The sequence below is a fragment of the Camelus ferus genome, chromosome 9, assembly GCF_009834535.1.
Source record: "Camelus ferus isolate YT-003-E chromosome 9, BCGSAC_Cfer_1.0, whole genome shotgun sequence".
Taxonomy (NCBI): Eukaryota; Metazoa; Chordata; class Mammalia; order Artiodactyla; family Camelidae; genus Camelus; species Camelus ferus.
This window is the reverse complement of record NC_045704.1, coordinates 57191890-57210801: the sequence shown is the minus strand read 5'-3', so window position 1 is coordinate 57210801 and position 18912 is coordinate 57191890. Positions and strand designations below refer to the sequence as shown.

At 39.7% G+C, this 18912-nt stretch overlaps 1 protein-coding gene, 1 non-coding gene and 1 pseudogene across 2 annotated transcripts in view; 1 reads left to right on the top strand and 2 right to left on the bottom strand.

The window, feature by feature from the left end:
* Window positions 1-4211: 4211 nt before the first annotated feature.
* On the bottom strand, window positions 4212-4283 carry TRNAQ-CUG. The gene has a single exon. It is a non-coding gene; the product is annotated as a tRNA-Gln (tRNA).
* The window catches only part of ZDHHC7 (zinc finger DHHC-type palmitoyltransferase 7), a 65545-nt gene continuing 50879 nt past the window's right edge, over window positions 4247-18912 (top strand). The window contains exon 1 of the mRNA XM_032486922.1: window positions 4247-4558. The gene's annotated coding sequence lies outside the window, so the exon portion shown is untranslated. The remainder of the gene's footprint in view (window positions 4559-18912) is intronic.
* Window positions 9191-11418, bottom strand: LOC116666095 (annotated as a pseudogene).

Genomic DNA, 18912 nt, shown 5'->3' with positions numbered 1-18912 from the left:
CTTCTCAGAGAATCAATTTGTTTGTTTGTTTGTTTATTATAGGAATTTGAGGAAAAGTTGAGGAAGGGAAGATCTTAAAGGGAGAGTTTTACGATCAGAGGAGTCACCAATCAGTTAATCTTTGAAAGAAGGCATGTCTAGTTGCCAAAGTGTGGCAACAAGGAGAGAGCTGACATAAAAGTAATTGAGAAACTGTTGCTTTTCCAGTCTGAAACCAAACTTCTGGTGATGGGCCCAGGACCACTGTTGGTCAGCTGAGCCAACAGTCAGGAGTAAGAGCTAGATGTAGAACAAAGGAGAGCAAAAGAGAGCTGGAATTCAACAGCATGTCTTCATCTGTCCATTTCCACATCTAACTTTGACAATCCTCAGAGAATAACTGTTTCCAGATCTCACACATATTCCTCTTTTGTCAAAATTTCTCTTTGAGACAACTCTAACTCAGAACTACATAGTCAGAGATTCTGGGGAACATAATTTCAACTTAACCAAGTTGACATAGTACAAAATACAACATTGGCAAAATAAGATTTCAAGAGAAGGAGTATTAACAAAGCTAAAGAAATGATAAAGGGGTCAGTACTTCAAGAAAACACAAAATTCCTAAAGGTGTATGTACCTAATACAAGAGCTTTAAAATTTATGAAGAAAAGTTGACAGAATTGAAGGAAATCTACAATCATAGTTAAGAGTTTTAAACATGCATCCTGATGTAATTGGTAGAACAAGAAAAAAACTGAAAAGCTATTGAAGCTTTGAAAAAATCTAGATTTATGGAACGTTATACCCAACAGTTGCAGAATACATATTCTTTTCAAGTTTACCTGGAACATTCATTAAAATTGACTGTATAATCTAGACCATGAAATGAATCTCAAAAACATCTTAAGGATTTTAGTCAGAGTATGTACTCTGACCACAATAGAATTATATTATAAATCAACAATTTAAAAAATCTAAAACATTCCAAATATTTTGAAATGAAGCAACATATTTCTTTAAAAATCCATGGGTTAAAAAAAGTTACAAAGGAAATTAGAAACTATTTTGAACTGAGGGATAATTGAAAAGCAACATATCAAAATTGATAGGACAAAGCTGAGGAAGTCCTTTGAGGACTGTTTCTATCTCTAAATGCTTACATTAGAAAAGAATGGAGGGATAAAATCAATGTTCTGTCTGAGTTTCTACCTTGAGAAGCTATGAAAAGAAGAGGGAAATAAACCAAAGTAAGTAGAATGAAGGAAATAATAAAGATAGAAACAAAATACAAAGTGCTGAAACAATAAGGAAAAAGAAGAAAAGAAGAAGATTCTTGGAAAAAAAATTAATAAACTTGATATATCTTTAGCAAGACTAACTGAGAGAGAGGGAGAGAGAGAGAGGAACACTAATTAGCAATATCAGAAAATAACAGAGGATATCACCACAGATCCTAAGATGTTACAATAAGATATTGCTGTGTATCTTATTGTAAGGACATATTATGAAAACCATTTAGGCCACTAAACCTTGCATCTTAGATGTACAAATGTCTTGAAAAATAAATTATCAAAATTAATATATGAAGAAATGAAATATCTGAAGAACTCTATATATGGAAGGCAATTGAATATATAATTTTAAGTCTTCTTACAAAGTATACTCTAGGCCCATATGGCATCACTGGTGAATTTTATCAAACATTTAAGGAAGAAATAATAACAATCTTACACAAAGATTTTCAGATAATATGAAAAGAAGATTACACTGCTAAACTCATTTATGAGACCAGCAGGACTTCATTCCAAAACAGCCATACAAGGACATTTCAAGGTAAGAAAACTACAGATCAATATCATGAATATAGATACAAAATCACCATAAATTATTAGCAAACTAAATCCAATAACATATAAAAAGGATGTTACATCATGACCAAGTAGAGTATATCTTAGGAATGGAACATTACTTGTAACAGTAGAATATTAAACAATGTAATTAATAACATTAACAAAATTAAGGCAAAAATTCTTGATCATTTTTTAAAATGCAAAAATAGCATTTCACAAAATTCAACATCCATTCATGTTTAAAGTTCTAAACAAATCAGAAATAGAAAAAAAAAACTTAATCTGATAAAGGGCATCTATGAACAACCTACACCTAACTTCAAATCAAATGAATACCGTCTTCCAAACATGGAGAAAAGGAAAAATACCAGTTCTCACCACTCTGTTCTACATTGAATTAGATGTTTTAGCAAGAGCAGTAAGGCAAGAATATTAAGTAAAAGGCATATAGACAAGAAAGGAAGAAGTAAATTTGCCTTGACATAATTGTGCCTGTAGGAAATTCTAAGGAGTCTACCCAAAAAAAACCCAAAACAAAAACAACAACAACAACCCTGCCAGAATTAATAAGTGAATTTAACAAGGTGCTAGAGCTGCAATTTTGGGGACAGGGAAGGCACTACAGGCAAAGCAGAATCTCCCCTCCCAAAGGGACATGAGCGGGGTGTGGTAAGACTGGTGAGGGGCCCATCCTGGTCTGTCCAGGGCAGTTTTAATGGGATAAAGAAAGGAAGGGATATATTCTCTATGAAGTAGAGGGGGAAATTCCAGGAAAGAGGTAGGGATATGTTAGAGACCCAGGATGCCTAATATATTGGCAGCTGGAGATGGCTGGCAGATATAGAGGGGAGAACCGCGCCTACTTATAAACTTGAAATTTCATTTTAAAAATAAAAATTTTAAAAGGACTAAATGTTCCTTAAGAAGAGGAGGTAGAGGACCTGAATGAGGGTTTAGGAGTAGAAATTTCTGGATTGCTGTGCAGAAGCCTATTGATCACCTCCATGAAATTTTCCTTTACACAGTCTACTGGACAGACCTCAAATCCCTAGATGTGCACGTTCCTGACGATGTAATCTCCAGCTAGTAATCTTTGACTTGATGGTCTCTGCTGTTCTGAACCTCCTCAGGCCCAGCAGGCCGGCAGTCTGCAAGGGAATAGAAGAGGGGTGGGGGTGAGGAGGAGGAGATATGTGCCATTCAACTTTCAGGAAGCCAACTGAGTGCCTAATTTAAGGATCACACATATTACAAAGAATTTTATCCCCAGAAAAAAGCAAAAGAAAATATAGCAAAAATAAACATGGAGCAGCTTCAGGCCTTCTGGGTAAAAAACATTCTTGGGTGGATCAAGGTTCTTAGGTGGTAGAAGACATTTTCACTAAGTAAAACCGCCCTTCAAAATTCTCGTCTAAATTTTTCTATGAATAGAATTAAGTGATCGTGGCCTTCTTTTCCAATGGTGTCTTCTTGAAGCAGAGTCGGGCAGATTTAAGGGGGAGCCTCGTAGGTCCGGGACTCGGCCCTCATAACTGATCTGATTCATCTCACTTTCGCTCCAGGAGGAGTCTGAGTCAGGCGGCCGTGGATCGGGGACCTGAAATCTTCATCTGAGATCGCTTTTGGGGGCAGAGTTTAGGGTTTAAGGAGGAAATTCTCCCAGACTGAAGTACAAAGTTTAGGACAACTGTGGCCCCTACTGGCCTCAACAAAGACTCAGAAGCTCGGGATTCCAATGGTAGCCAGTAGGAAAGGACCGAAGAAAATACAACGAAATGCGTCCTATCTTCTGCTTGAACTCATGACTCAAATTTTGTCTCATCACCCCACGACTGAGCTAAAAAACACTATTTCATATTTAAATTATTTTCCACCTATGTAGAAACAGGACATCGGTGCAGCTACAAGACATGCAGTGTGAAGCCCCTTGCGCTGCAGGGTTCAGGGGGCGCAGCCTCTGCCCTTTACCCCCGGGACCCAAGGTGACGCGACGAGGGGGTGGCACTGGCTTGGCCTCTGAGCCCTTTGGCGGCGGGATCCGGGGCCTTCGATGCCTTACGACAGGCAGAGCCAGGCGAGCCCAGCGGGGTCACCGCGGACTCTGTTCTTCAACCTGCCCGCCACGACCTTGTGGACCGTGCCGCTCCAAGAAGCCGGTTTCTGGGACTCCCATTCCTGAGGAGGAGGCGACAGTAGCGGGAGGGACGCGGAGCTTCCTTCCCGGGACCCAGACCACCCGGTACCCAGGTTAGGACGGAGGGGGACGCGGAAGGCGGAAATCGCGTCTACTCAGGGCGTATCTGAGGCGGGTGTTCGCTATGCGGCAGCAACGGTGTTCAGGCTGAAGGATAAAAGACGGTTGGGCGCGGCCTAAAGGGAAGGTCCCACCGAGACTCGAACTCGGATCGCTGGATTCAGAGTCCAGAGTGCTCACCATTACACCATGGAACCGCAAGCCGGTCCGCCGCTCCCCCCGCGGAGCCAGGCGGCGCGCGGCCCCGCGGGCCCAGGACCCGCCTCCTGCCGGGCGCTTCCTCACCCCTCCCCCAGCCCGCTTCCTCCGCGACGCCAGGAGGCGCGTCACTCGCCTTCCCTCGGCGCGTTTCTGCAGGTTTCTACGTCGTAGATGAGACGAAGTCCACTCGGGGATGAGCCACGGGAAGGGCTTTTAGATCTTCCCCAAATCCACCTGCTCTGCCGGGATTTCTAGAGTTTTCTGCCCTGAGGTAAAATTCCCGTCAGGAAAAAAAGGGTTCCTTTCTTCGTTTTCAACTGTCCTCTTCCCGCCCTGGGAACTCTGACGACCCTCAGTACAGCCCCTGGGTCTTCCTGGGATTGCCCCGCCCTCCTCCTCCTCCAGTTCAATCCTCGACCCCGTTTGTCTCCTCCCGGCGTTCCTTGCTGTCTCCCAGCTTCCCTCATCTCTTTCGCAACCACTCCGCCTCACTTTCTGCTCCTGCCCCAGTACACAGCACAGGCTATCAGAACATCGGGAAGAGCGGCCTCGGTTTGACAGGAAGGTGAGGCACGTTCCCCATAAATTCGAGAAGCCCAACTGCTTCTCGGGTCAGGACACTTTGTCAGTGCTCGAGGCCTCGGCAGTGTGTGACTTCCGCTCGCCCAGGGCCATCGCGGAGCTGGGGCGACTCCAAAATAATCAGCCTCGGGTTCGGCTAGTCTCCTGGCTTGGTCGGCTTGGTCAAATCCGAGGACTTCGAGCCGCCTGCACTTCTCTCTACCTCCCTGGTTGAAAAAAAAGAGATGGTTCTTCGTATCGCCTCCTGGTGGTTACGTCCGGTACTGCTCAGTGATCCGCGGAGCCTAGATGCCCAGAAATTCAGGACGCTGGGCCATACTCAGAACCTTGAAAGTCCAACAAACTACCGACTCCAATAGACATGGGGGCGAGGGGGAGTGAGGGTCGTGGAACTATGCTCCTCTCTTGGCTACAAGCAAGAGGTTGAAAAAGCAACTTTCTAGTGTTTTCAGGTTCAGAATGTGTGGATAGTCCCACAAATATGAGCCTGAGGATCACAGAACCTCCAACTTTCTGCAGCCAGCCCTCTTGTTTTTAAACTTCCTGTGGCCCAGAGACTCTGCCAAAGGTCTCCGGCCACCGTATCTGCACAGCCCAGCATCTGAGCGCCTGGAAACTCATAACTCTTTTGAGTAGAGAGTGGGGTCTTAGACTCATTGTGTGGGGAGGGAGAGGAGGAAAGATTTTGACCCTTAGGCTGAAGTACACTAGTCAGATTCAGTAGGGAATTATAAATGAGCCAGAGCTGTGGTTTACATCTTGTTACCCTTAGGGAAGTTAGTGTGGAAGACAGGAATTGAATTTTTTCCCTATACATTTTTTTTAAAATCATGTAACTTACGAAGAGAACATATCCGTGTGTTCCTTATATTTAAAAAAGAAGGAAAGAAAAGAAAACTGAAAGATGCTTCAGATCCCAGTGCAGAGGCAATTCAATTGGGTGGAGGGAAGGAGAGCTTCTTTGGGGAGAGAACTCTTAGAGGGCCCCAGAATTCTGACAAGATCCCCGGGTGGGTTAAGCTGTAGCTGCACTTGGATCTATTAGGGCAGAGGAAGGAGGTTTGGCCACTGGGCTGAGCAGCATCTTCCTACAGGTGGGTCCTTCTGAGATCCATTCCTCCCTCTTACTCTCCTCTAAATGGCTCTCAAAACCACCTTCCCTCTCCTAAAGTTTGTCCATTCTTGTAAAATGAGTGTTTGATCACAAGGGTTAATGATTCCACAATGATTGGACCCCATTTCCCACATTTAAGAATGACCATTTAACACAAACACGCACTGGAGTACTTTGCAGCCATTAATTGAAGAATACCTATATGAATCAATATGGAGTTATTTCTGGGATATGTTTTTGTGTGTAAGAATAGCAAAGTATAAAACAGCATATGCATAGTATGCTATCTTTTGTGTAAGGAAAAGGAGAAATAGGTATATATTTGTTCTGCAGGAAGGATAGGCCAGAAAATAATGAAAATGTTTTTATCTAGGGGTGCCTGGAAATGGAGTCTAAGGTATAGAGAGCTTTTTTCTAAAAGTAGCTTAATACAGTTTTAATTTTACAAACCATGTCAGTGTTTTATATATTCCAAAAGAAGATGAAAAAGCTAACCTTAAAACTGAAAAACAAAAACAGAACAAATGATTTTTAACTATATATCAAATGATAGTATAACCACATAGAATGTAATTAATGCAAGTAAATTTTGAAAGCAGTGCTTGTCTGTACACTTCATAGCGGGGTATATCCTAAGGACGTCTTAAACTTTACTTAGTAGGTTTGTTTGTGGTAGAATTGGTGTATAATTCAGAAGCTGTCTTGTGTGCATTGTAGGATAGAGCTAATTAGTAAAAACATTGATATTGTCAGAAATTAAGGTTATCAACTTGGAAGAAGGAGGATAAAAATATGAAATGGGAAAAGTTGAGGAGGAACCATATGGTGTTGGCTTGGAATTAGAGCTATCCATATTAACCCTATCCACTGACAGGTCTAGAAGCAGCAATACCCCACCGCAGGAAGCACATCTACTGCTTGGTTTCTAAATACTATTTTCTAGGATTCCTTGTAGAAATGCCTGATTTGGGGTTGAGGGAGTAAAAGTACAGTGAGCATGGATCATCTTGTTGTGTCCAAAGATTAACTGACACAAACCAGAAGTTCACAGAAGCCAGCTTGAAAAGGTCCCCTGGTCAATTTGGAGACCAATGGAACCTTAGAAAGACTAATGAGTATAATGTATTATACTGAAAGAGAAAAGAATCCATATAATATACATGTAGTATACATGGAGAATAATCTATGTGCTATACTTAAAAGATGGGGGAGGAAAAGCTTTACCTTATAGAAGAATAGCAGCGAGTAAGTGTAGATGGAATAATAAGATTGTTTCTGTAAAAGAGTGTAGGCTTACAAGAAATGTTTATGTTTTCCTCTGTTTGGGGAGGGATCAAAACTAAATAGGGCGACACTGTTATTTTTTGTTTGTTTACCTCAGATTTTAGATGTGTTTGTTTTCTTGACTGCAGAGCATGTTGTACATATTTATTCATAATGGTGAAATGGCAAAATGTCAGTTTTACTACCCTAGTTCATCTCTAGTGAAATTTCAATCGGTAAGGCATGGTTTCATTCACCTAAGTGTTTAGCAGTTTTCTGGGTTCAGTACAATTATTTCGAATTTTTATTTTATTTGACAGATTTTATTTGCATAGATCTAAAAAGAAATGTTGACTGATGCCCATAAACATTCTTGTTAGTATCTAGTTAATATAACTAGATAGTAAGGCCTGAGAGTTCTTTCTGAAAGCTTTGTAAAGCCTCTAGAGTTGTCATTTATTTTGGGAGATGCAAATCTCTTATCACCTTTCCTGAGATCAACAACTAGTAATTATCCAGACTACCTCTACCAAGATTTACCTGCTACACCTGAAAATGTATGGGTCTACTTTCCCTAAGATCCCTGTGTTTGTCAGTGTTGTGGCCCATAGGAGGGGATGTCTTTTAGTATCTCTAAGTCTGGGATTCCATAAGCCATACACCAGGTAAGAGGCCATTTTTCTGAGAGGACTTTGTAGGCATCATTTCTGTAGGTAAGGTATGGCTCTTCTTCCTTATAGTGGATTTGCACACCAAATTTAACAAGATTTGTGGCATGGTCATAATTACAATATAATATATCTAGTTATGTTCTGGTAGGAAGAATAAGGATTCTTACTGGCTATTTGTAACTACAAGATCGTGAAGAGTTAAGGAATTTAATGAAAGCAGTTTCCATGTTGTTTATCTATTGTTAACATTATGCTCAGTAGTCTTGTAGGCCAATCAATACATATTCTTGTCTGTAAATCATTCTTCAAATTTCTTGATGCTTAGTTTGTTTACAATCTGTAATAAGATTCCACAGGCTATTTTTCACAAGTCCAAAGATTTATCATAAAATGCCATTTAAACAATGTTTCCTTTCGGTTTGTACAAATAGACCCTGTTAAATTGAGGAGTCAAGGTATATTAAAAAGAAAAGGGGTTTTCTCATATGCATGTTAAAAAGAGAATATTAATCACAATTTGATTAGTTCTTTTGGTCCATTTAGCACTAGTAATAAATTCATGTTTTGATGATCTTGGGGTAAATAATGTACTACCACAAACTCATCTGCATCTGTGTAAAAGAGTCCTGGAAATCCTTACAAGAATCCTTGTACAAGTAGCAGTCACTTGCATAGTCTGCCAAATGTCTGTCTGAGGTGATTGTGTTAGTTTACACTGGAAGTTGCACCCATGAGTCTCTTTATCTTCTAGTTAAGAAGACTAGGTATACTCTTTTATTGAAACTCTTTTGATGTTTCTTTCAGAAGTCTCAGTTTCTAATCTGTAGTTTGTAGAAGGGACATTGTGTAAGAGAAAAGCAAAAATCACAGTACATGAAAAGATTGAATGGCACTGCATAATTCTGTATCATAACCAACAATCTCAGTATGGCTAAGAGTGCAGCTCTCTATAGAAATAAAACAGATTAATAAGAATTTGATCAATGATTACTCTGAGACTTGTACTGATTAATCCATTAAATTAAAAATCATCCTTGCTAACATAGGGAGTTTAAGAGCATTCATACTTGGGGGCATACAGACAAATGGTGTTAAATCTTTCCCCCTTCTCTCTCTCTCTTTTTCTCTCTCTTTCTCACACACAAACACACACACACACAACTGCCTCAATAGCACAGATTTAGTATAAATAGCTTTGGGCATTTAGTAAGTTACAGACCAATAAATTCAGTTGAGCAGTGAAATTTAATTTGCAAGAAATTAAGACATAACCTTAACACTGAGTGATTTACAATGTTTCCACCATGTCTTCAACTGGTTAAAGAGAGTATTTGGTCTCCTTCTTATTTTAGCGTATAAACTGATTTCAGCATACAAACTGATAAACTCTTTTATTTGACTGTCTGCCCAATGAACATATTTCATGTTGTTCTTTGCTATTTTTGTGCTTGCTTTTGGATCAGAAGCAATATTAACTTGCATACAGTTAAGCCCAAACAAAATGCTTATATTGCTGTTGAATAGTTTCAATGCCTGTGCAACATACTTTCCTGAAAAGTCAAGATTTTCAAGTCTACCTTGATTATGTTTAACAGCAGCATCCTGCTGACAGCATCTCTAGATCTGACAGGGTAAATGTTGTGTGGATTTGTCACCATAAGCTCCTCTAAACTAAACGCTTCTTTGAATAAGTTTAGAGTGTTCATTGATTTAGAGTTTCTCAAGTTCATGTCATGCTTCTGGGTCCCCAACAATTTGTTCTAAGTACTTACTCATATTAATCTGGAACAGTTTCCACATTTCTCTTGGGAGTTTTTGAATGTCAATTTTATGTTTCCTTGAAGCGGTATCAGCTGGAACTTGTCAAATTGGGTCACAGAGCTGTATAGCATCGTTTTATTTTTTTTTTTTTTGAGTAAAAGTAGATTTATTTAGAGAGATGTATGGGGGAGGGGGGGCGATTAAAGTAGAAGTAGATACTCCATAGACAGAGTGTGGGCCGTCTCGGAAGCTGTATAGCATCATTATATCTTTCCTCGCATCAGATTTTGCTTGGCTCTGTGACTGCCAGGAAACTTCAACTCCTGAAGGCAAAACAATGCCAAGGCATACTGACCATAACCTAGGGCTGCAGTCATTACTGTTCACATGCTATCCAAGTATCATCTCCAAGCATAGAAGCATATTTACTGATTAACTCTTTAACTTCCACTATTTGATCACTATTTCATGAATTTTCTTCTTTCCTTTTTCTCATTTTATTACACATCTTCCCAAAGCTGAGACATTTGTCATCTTTCCAGAATCTAGAAGCAGCTGTGTACTTTCTGTAGAGAATTTTTGAAATTGTAATCTTGTGATCACTTTTTTTCATGTCACCATTCTTAATGCCAGTCCTTTTGTCCTGAATCATCACAAAATGGCTTGCCTGGCTTAAGCTCTAAACAAACATTAGCGCATGATATTTTGAACAAGTAAGATGCAGCTTTGTTCCCACATTCAAACCTACAATTGAACCATATCAAGATATTATTGATGGATTATCCTCTTTATTTCCCAGAGTTACTGACCTGAAACACCAATTTGTATAATCTTTCCCATGATCTTGAAGATTTCTGATAATACAGAATGTAGAATCTCCCTAATGCACAACCCTACCTATCAAGGAGTTATCAGTGAGCTTTGTTTTGTATAGTCTATGTCATGAAAATAGTGGGCTTTTTTTCCCTAAACATAAATTATAATACTGACTATCTTTTCTCAAACAGTACATATGCCTCTTTCTCTCCCTCCTCCACCCCAGTATTGTTTCAGCACCTGTCCTTCCTTCCCCCTGATTGAGAAACACTGTCCTAGTTATTCTGTTCCCCATTCCCATGTTTCAAAGCATTTTTTCCTTGATGTCACACCAATCACTCTGCTCCCTGTTGATACTGAGAAACCTAATTTAGGGCCTGAGCCAACCACTGATCATCCAGGAGTTGATTCTTCAGACTTTGAACCACCTATTTACTTTACTTCTTCAGTGGTTGAGTAAGAATAACCTAGGAAATTTGTGGGGAAAAGGAGGGTTCCTATGCCCTATCCCTATGCCGAGAGATTCTTAACAAGTTCCTCATGTGATTTTGGTGTAAGTGATCCCTAGATCTACAGCCAGTGCACAAAGGATTGGAGAATAAGGAATTCATACTGAGTGACTTCTCAGACACTGAATTTAGTCGTCTGTCTGTCTGTCTGTCTCTCTCTCTCTCTGTGCTCACACATCCATACACACACAAACACACACACTTAAAATCATACAAAAGCTCTGTATGTAATGTTATATATTCTCCATTTTGTAAAATAGGATAATGAGGCTCAAAGAGATTAGAGAAATTGTGTACTGTGGCATATTTAGTTAAGTGGTGGATCTGGTATTCAAATCCAATAATGTCTTTTCCAAATCCATGGTTCTTCTATTGCTGCAGTCCAGCCCCAGTAAAGGATTTGGTGAGGAATACACTTGGAACTAAGGAATGTGGTAAAAATTAGCTGTTTATAGTGACTTTCATTTATTCATTCAACAGGTGTTTATTGACTGTTCTGTGTGGCAGGGACTTGTATATTGGGGATATTGGGGGAATAAGACAGGCCCTACTCATATGATGATTATCTTTAACAGTCAAACATTATATAGCTAATTACTAAAACTATTGTAATTGTGATGGGTGTTAATTACTATATACATGTTCCTTTGTCCAGTTTCATCATCTAGGTATTGAAAGCTAACTAAGTGTATAACACAGACCTATAGAATACATGAGAATATATTTTTCCTGGACAAGAATCCCTGTTTTTTTTTAATCTTAAAAGTAAGAAGATCATTGTTTATTCCACAGGCCTCTGACATTCTAATATAAGGCTGCATGGCACAGTGCAAAGGGCACTGACCTCAAGGTCTTGCAGCTCCCAGATTTATAAAGGTAGCTCTGGCACCAACAAGCTTTGGGAGCTCCAGCAAGTTTGTTAATCTTGCAAGTCTTGGTTTCTTCATCTATAAAATTAAGTTGTTGTCTTTCATCTTTCTGGTTTTCCAAGTTTCCTTCAGAGGAATGGCCCTACCGCAGTCCCCTGGAGACCTCTGTCCTCACAGAGGCCACACAGGCTTAAACTGCAGCTAGTATGGGTTTAGGCAGAATGCCTTTTACCCTGCGGAACAAGAGAGGATGGGAGGCTTCTGAGAGGTTGCCTTTAAGCCTTTCCCTAGATAGGCAATCATGAGATAAATTATCAATGCCTATCAAGTTTCGATGAGATATGATGCTTTCTGCCTGCTTTTCTCAAAGTATGGGTGAGACTATAAGACCATTTAGCTGCCATCTAGAAGTGGCTCCTCAGCAGTGGGTTTCCCCACAACTCACACTGCAGTTGCCAGCCCCTTTTGTTTTGGTGTTGAGCTTTTTGGTATGCAGGACATCGGCCAAGGGAGCAGGCACATTTGGCTATTCATTCATTCCCTTTCTAAGTAAGTAATAAACTGAATCTAAAAGTGGCTCATTGTATTGAATCAGTCAAGCCTTGGTCTTGTCTTGTGTGCTTGACAGCTTCTTCCTGCTCCAGTATTCTCTGTGAACTGTCATGAACTCTGTGTTAAACGACCATTAGGAACTGCAGCCAAGACCAGGTCACAGTCCTTGGTGTATGTGTTTGCTGAGTAAACATGCTTAGCCTACGCCCTGAGAATACATAGCTGAGAGATTAGTTGGAAGAAAGTGTTGGCATGGTTTCGAGAATAAGAAAAACATGCAGAAGAATGAACTGATGGCAGTCTCTTGGCAGCCAAAGGGGATGAGAACGAGAACAGTCTTCAGGCTAGGATAGGAAAGCTTGAGGGGAAAATAAGGGATGCCTACAACAATACATACACTGGAACATTATTCAGCTTTAAAAAGTCAGGAAATTATGATACATGCTACAATGGGGATGAATATTGAAGACATTATACTTGAACTTAGAACTCAATTCAGGCATTTACTGAGGTCCCATGGGTAGAGTATGTTCTAGTTACATTGGGGCACACAGAGATGACCTTACACAATGCCTGGCTTGAAGGACCTTAAAAGTGCTTTGTTTTTAACTGAGTCTATCTGTATATGAGAACAGCAATATCAGACAGAGACAGGCTTATCCTGCTGGAGTGAAATCAAGATATCTGAAGATTGTTATGTCATCTCTCACTTAAGTCCAAGAATCCAACACTCTGGGTCTGACACTCCCCTGTTTCCTGTTTAGATAAGGATATGTGCTTCTGAGGTTGAGAGTGTTTCTGGGAAAGTCATGTACTCTGTAAATCCCCTTGATCTCTTCCTGAGCACATATATGAAGTTACTTTTTTGTAGAATAGCCTTTAAATTCAACAAAAATCTTTGTTTTTTTTCTTTTCTAGTCTGGCAATCTTAATCTTTTACTTGAAGATTTTAGTTCATTGAAACTTAATAAAATTACTATTATAGCTGGGTTTATATCTACCACTTTATTATTATTTGTTTTCATTATTACGATGTTTTATGATCCCCTTTCCCTTCCTTCTTTGCTCTTTTAGATTAGAATAATTTATGTTATTACATTTTCTCCTGTTAACTTGCTTTATCATTCTTTGAGAGTTTACCTTAGAAACATCAACATGCATTCTTGATTTATTATATTTTTATACAATGATTATCTTCACAGTACTGCTAGAATCTTAGAAAACTAATTCCTTTTACCCAGTTCTACCTTTTGCATTATTGTTGATAACAAACTATTGCAAATTCCTGATGTCATTAAATATTTTTTGCCCACATATCTACCATTTCCAGTATTCTTTATAAAAGTCTTCATTGCCATGTTTCTAGCTAGGATTATTTTCATTCTTTCTTAAAAATCACTTTTAGTATATTTGTAATATCCTTTGCTGATGTTATAATTCTTCAGTTTTTGTTTGTCTAAAACATTTATTTCACTATCATTTTTTACTTCTTAACATTTTTCATATTTATTGAGATATAATTAACTACACAAATTTGAAGTGTACGCTTGATGTTTTGACATATATATATGTGACACACACATCTGTGAAGCATCACCACGATCAAGACAATGAACATAACCATCATGCCCCAGAGTTTCCTCCTGCTCTTTTGTAATATTTCCCTCTCTCCTATACCTACCATTGACACCTCCATCCCTGCGTAATCACTGATCTGATTTCTGGATCATATGATATGTGCTCTTTTCATTGGCTTATTTTGCTCAGCCTAATGTTTTTTACATTTAATCACATTATTACGTTGTGATGGTTAATTTTATGTGTTGACTTGGCTAAGGGATGCTCAAATATGTGGTAAAACATCATTTCTGTGTGTCTGTGAGGTATTTCTGGAAGAGATTAGCATTTGATTCAGTAGACTGAGTAAAGAGATCAACCCTCACCAGTGTGGTTAGGCATGATTCAATCTGCTGAAGGCCCAAATAGAACAGAAAGGTGAAGGAAAAGGGCTGTTTCTCTCTCTTCTTGAACTTTTCCTGCCCTCAGGCTTCAGAGTTCCTGGTTCTTGGGCCTTTGAACTTGCTAAATTATATCACCAGCTTTCCTGGCTCTCCAACATGCAGAGGGCAGACTGTGGGCCTTCTTAGCCTCCATAACTGCAAAAGTCAATTCCTATAATAAATCTCCTTATATGTACATAACATATTGAGTATGTTTTTGTGTAGAGTCTGGATTAATGCCTATGTGCATCAGAAATTTGTTTCTTTTTGTTGCTGAATAGTATTTCATTGGATGGATATGTCACAATTTTCAAATCCATTCCTTTGTTGAGGGATATTTGTGTTTTCCCTGTTTATATCTATTATTCAAAAAATATGTACAAGTTTTTGCATGAACATCATTTACCTTTTTGGGTAAATTGGAGTGGAATAGCTTGTTCATATGTATGTTGAAATTTTTAAGAAATTGTCAAACCGTTTTCCAAAGTAGCTGTGATTTTTACATTCCCACTAGCAGTGTGTAAGAGTTCCAGTTGCTCCACGTCCTCACCAATACTTGGTGTCATCAGTTTTTTTTAATTTCAGTCATTCTAGTGGGCATGTGTTGGTATATCATTATGGTTTTAATTTCCATTTTCTTAATGAATAATGATGTTAAGCATATTTCCATATGCTTATTTCCCATTAGCATACTTTCTTTGATGAAGCATTTGTTAAAATCTTTTGCCCTTTTGAAATTTGTGTTATTTATTTTCTTATTATTTAGTTGCAAGAGATCTTTATATGTTTTAAAAAACTTTGCTGTGTGCATCTGTGCTCCTCCCGAGTTCTCTGATCATCTTCACAATTATGACTCTGAACTCTTTATCAGGTAGATTGCCTATCTCTTTATCACTTATTTCTTCTTCCAAGATTTTGTCTAAATTTCTAATTGTATTTTTACATAGGTTAGTTTCTCGACCTTGGAGGAGTGGCCCTCTGTAGGAGATGTCCTGTGAGTCCCAGCTGTGCACTCTCCTCTTGTCACCCAGGGCCTGTGGGCAGCTGGTCCCAGGGTAGATTCTGACCTGTGTTTGCGAACTTGTTTTGCAGGTTGCAGGATCAGTTTTCTAGCTTCTGATGTCTGCCCCTTGGTGGGTGAGGCTGGTCTAGGGGCTGGTGCCTGCCTACTGGTGGGTGGAGCTGGGTCTTGGCCTTCTGGTAGGCTGAGCTGTATGTGGCATGTCTAGAGGCAGCTGTGGGGCCAGCTTAGGTGGTATTTACTGATGGGTGAGGGTATGTCTCCATCTAGTTAGTTGTTTGGCCTGGGGCGTCCCAGCTCTGGAGCCTAAAGGCTGTTGGGTGGGACCAAGTCTTGGTGCTAATATCCAAGCAAGATGTAAGCCTCCTGGAAGGAGAGTTCATTCAGATGGACACCCCTGAATGTCTGCCACTGTGTGCATACCCAAGGTGAGCCATAGCCACCCCACGCCTCCCCACAAGAACCCTAAGCCCAGCAGGTAGGTCTGGCCCAGGCTTCTATGAGATTACTGCTTTTGTTCTTGGTCTCAGCAAGTGTGAGATTTTTTGTGCAACCCTTAAGCATACAGATTCCCCCTATCCTGTGGAGCTCCTGTAATCAAGCCCCACTGGCCTTCAAAGCCCAGCACTCTGGAGACTCCTCTTCCTGGTGCTAGGTCCAGGTGATATGGGACTCAGAACTTTAACTGTTGTAGGAGAACCTCTGCAGTACAATTATTCTCCAGTTTGTGGGCCGCCCACCCACGGGGTATGGGGCCTGATTATATCATGAGTTCACCCCTCCTACCAGTCTCATAGTGGTTTCTTCTTTAAGTTTTTAGCTACAGAAGATCCTTTCTGGTAGTTCCCAGTCTTTTTTATCGCTAGTTTTTCTGCAGTTAGTCATGGTCTTGGTGTGTCTGTGAGAGGAGATGAGCTCCAGCTGCTTTTACTCCACCATCTTGAAAGGAAGTCTCCTATATATTCTAAATATAGGAGCTTTGTCAAATACATGTTTGGCAAATATTTTCTCCCAGTCTGTGACTTGCCTTTTCATTTTCATAAGAATATGATTTTAAGGACAAAGGTTTTAATTTTGTGAAAAAAATTTTATAACTTTTTTTCTTTGTTAGTTTGTGATTTTTTTGTGTCATATTTGAGAAATCTTCACCAAACCCAAGTTCACTAAAAGTTTCTCCTATGTTTTATTCTAGAAATTTTATAGTTTTAGCACAATTAGATCTATGAAAGCTCTTGAGTTAATTTTTGTAAATGGTGTGAGGAAAGAACTCAATTTTGTTTTGTTTCCATATGGCTGTTTAGTTGTTTCAGTACCATTTGTTGAATAGATTATCCTTTTCCCCAGTGAATTACCTTGGCACCTTTGTTGAAAATCAACTGACTATAGATGTGTGGGTCTGTTTCTGAACTCTTTATTATGTTCTGTTGATCTATTTGTTTATTTTTAGATGAGATAGTACATTGTCTTCATCATTTAGTTTTATAGTAAGTCTTGAAATCAGGTACTGTTAGTCCTCCAACTTTGCTCTTCTTTTTCAAAGTTGATTCACCTGTTAGAGGTCCTTTGCAATTCCATATAAATTTTAGAATCTGCTTGTCAATTTCTCCAAAAACCTTTTTTTTTTTTTAATTAGAAACCCACTTTAAATAGAAAGGCATGGACAGATTAAATGTGTAAGTAGGGTTAACTCCCCATCTCAAGATCAGCTGATTAGCAACCTTAATTCCATCTGCAATCTTAGTTCCTTTTTGGCATGTTCATAGATTCTGGGAATTAGGACATAGACATCTTTGGAAGGCCACTATTCTGCCTACCACAAGTATTTAGTCTTGGGATAATTGTTCCCCACTACTAATGTAAGATTCTGCTAAATACCTACTCATTATTCCATGAATTGTGATGTTTACCAGGTTGGCAGGAACAGGAACTATACTTTGCCCTGTCTGAGGTCTGGGCATAGTTCCATCTATCCTTTTTGATGGTTCTTTATCCAGACTCAGAAAGCTTTCCTTTCTCACAGGTACTGGTTAACACTCTGTTAATACTCAAGCAGAACCCTCTGCAGATCTATTAAGCTCTATCGCTGTGCAGCTTTCTCCTCCTTGTACTTTGCCCTGTATATTCTGCAGTGTTGGTCTTTGAAGACTGTTAAGCTCCATGTCCTCAATTCAGTCAGTTTACCAGGCTAGAAATTCTTAAGGTATTCAGCCTGGGAAATTAAAGGGCTTTACTTCATATGTTTGCTGTGTTTCAGGGATCACTGTCCTTCATTGCTTGGCTTTCAATGTCTGAAAACCATTATTTAATATATTTTGTCTGAATCTTTAGTTGTTTTAGGTGGGACGATAAAACTAGTCCCTGTTATTCTATTTTGACCAGAAACAGAAGTCTCCTGGTAATTTTTGATTGGATGTCAAACACTGTGGCTGTTTATGTTGTTGAGTGCTGGATATTTTTGTATTCCTATAGGTATTCTTGAGTTTTGTTTTGGCATGCAATTACAGTACTTAACAAAATGTCTTGGGACCACTAAGCACACTTTAGTCAAGCCCCCTTGCTCTAGTTAGTCTTTATTACCTTAAAACCAGGAGACTGGGAGATTTCACTCTGCTTTTCATAAGCTCTTGTGCCAGCTCTTAAGCTTCCCATGCAGTCCAGGCCTCAGTAACTGTCCTTTAGGGAAGACTAGCTGTGCATTTGATATCCCTCAAGTCTTCAACTCATCCCTCTATCACCAGACACCAGTAAGAGCTTTGCTGGTCACTTTACCCCATCAGATATCCTCTGCCCTTAGCCTACACCCAAAATCAGCAAATGGCCCCAGGAAGTAAGATGGCTAGTGACTTTAGTTCACCTTGGACAGTTGTACCTTCTCTCCTGAACTTTAGTTCATTTAGTCCTGGTTGCTACCACAGTTCTCTGTTACATCTGAAAATAAGATGCCTCCTTCAGAATCCATTCTGAACTCAGACTGGCACTTGATCAGGTAGATCCCTGGATTGTGAAATTCTTTTAGTCCCTCCCTAGATATCCTAATTCCATGTCACTCTCCCAGACAATGTATCGGAAGCAGCACTGCTAACTGGGGAGGAAAGAAAAACCATCTTCAGATTGGCACAAGTGCTTCCATTTGTGGATACAACAAAAGACCCTAAACATTCAAAATATCCTCCGCCTGTTCCCTGACCCCCAGGAATATTTTCTGAGATCCTGGTTGAAGCCAACACCCATTTCACTACCCAGTTCCAACACCTAACTTGTATTTGTGACCCAGAATTTTGTAATTGATAACAAAGATCCATGAAAACAAGAAGTAAGTTGGGTCTGTAGGTCATAGTTCTGAGGATCAGTTGGCCAAGAGTTAAGACTTTGCCCCCAAGACCCAGGTATACAGGTCTGCAGTAATCTCTGTGGCTCTCTCAGGTGGTCAGTATTCTCACCTGATGTTCTCATGGTAAGCTATCACT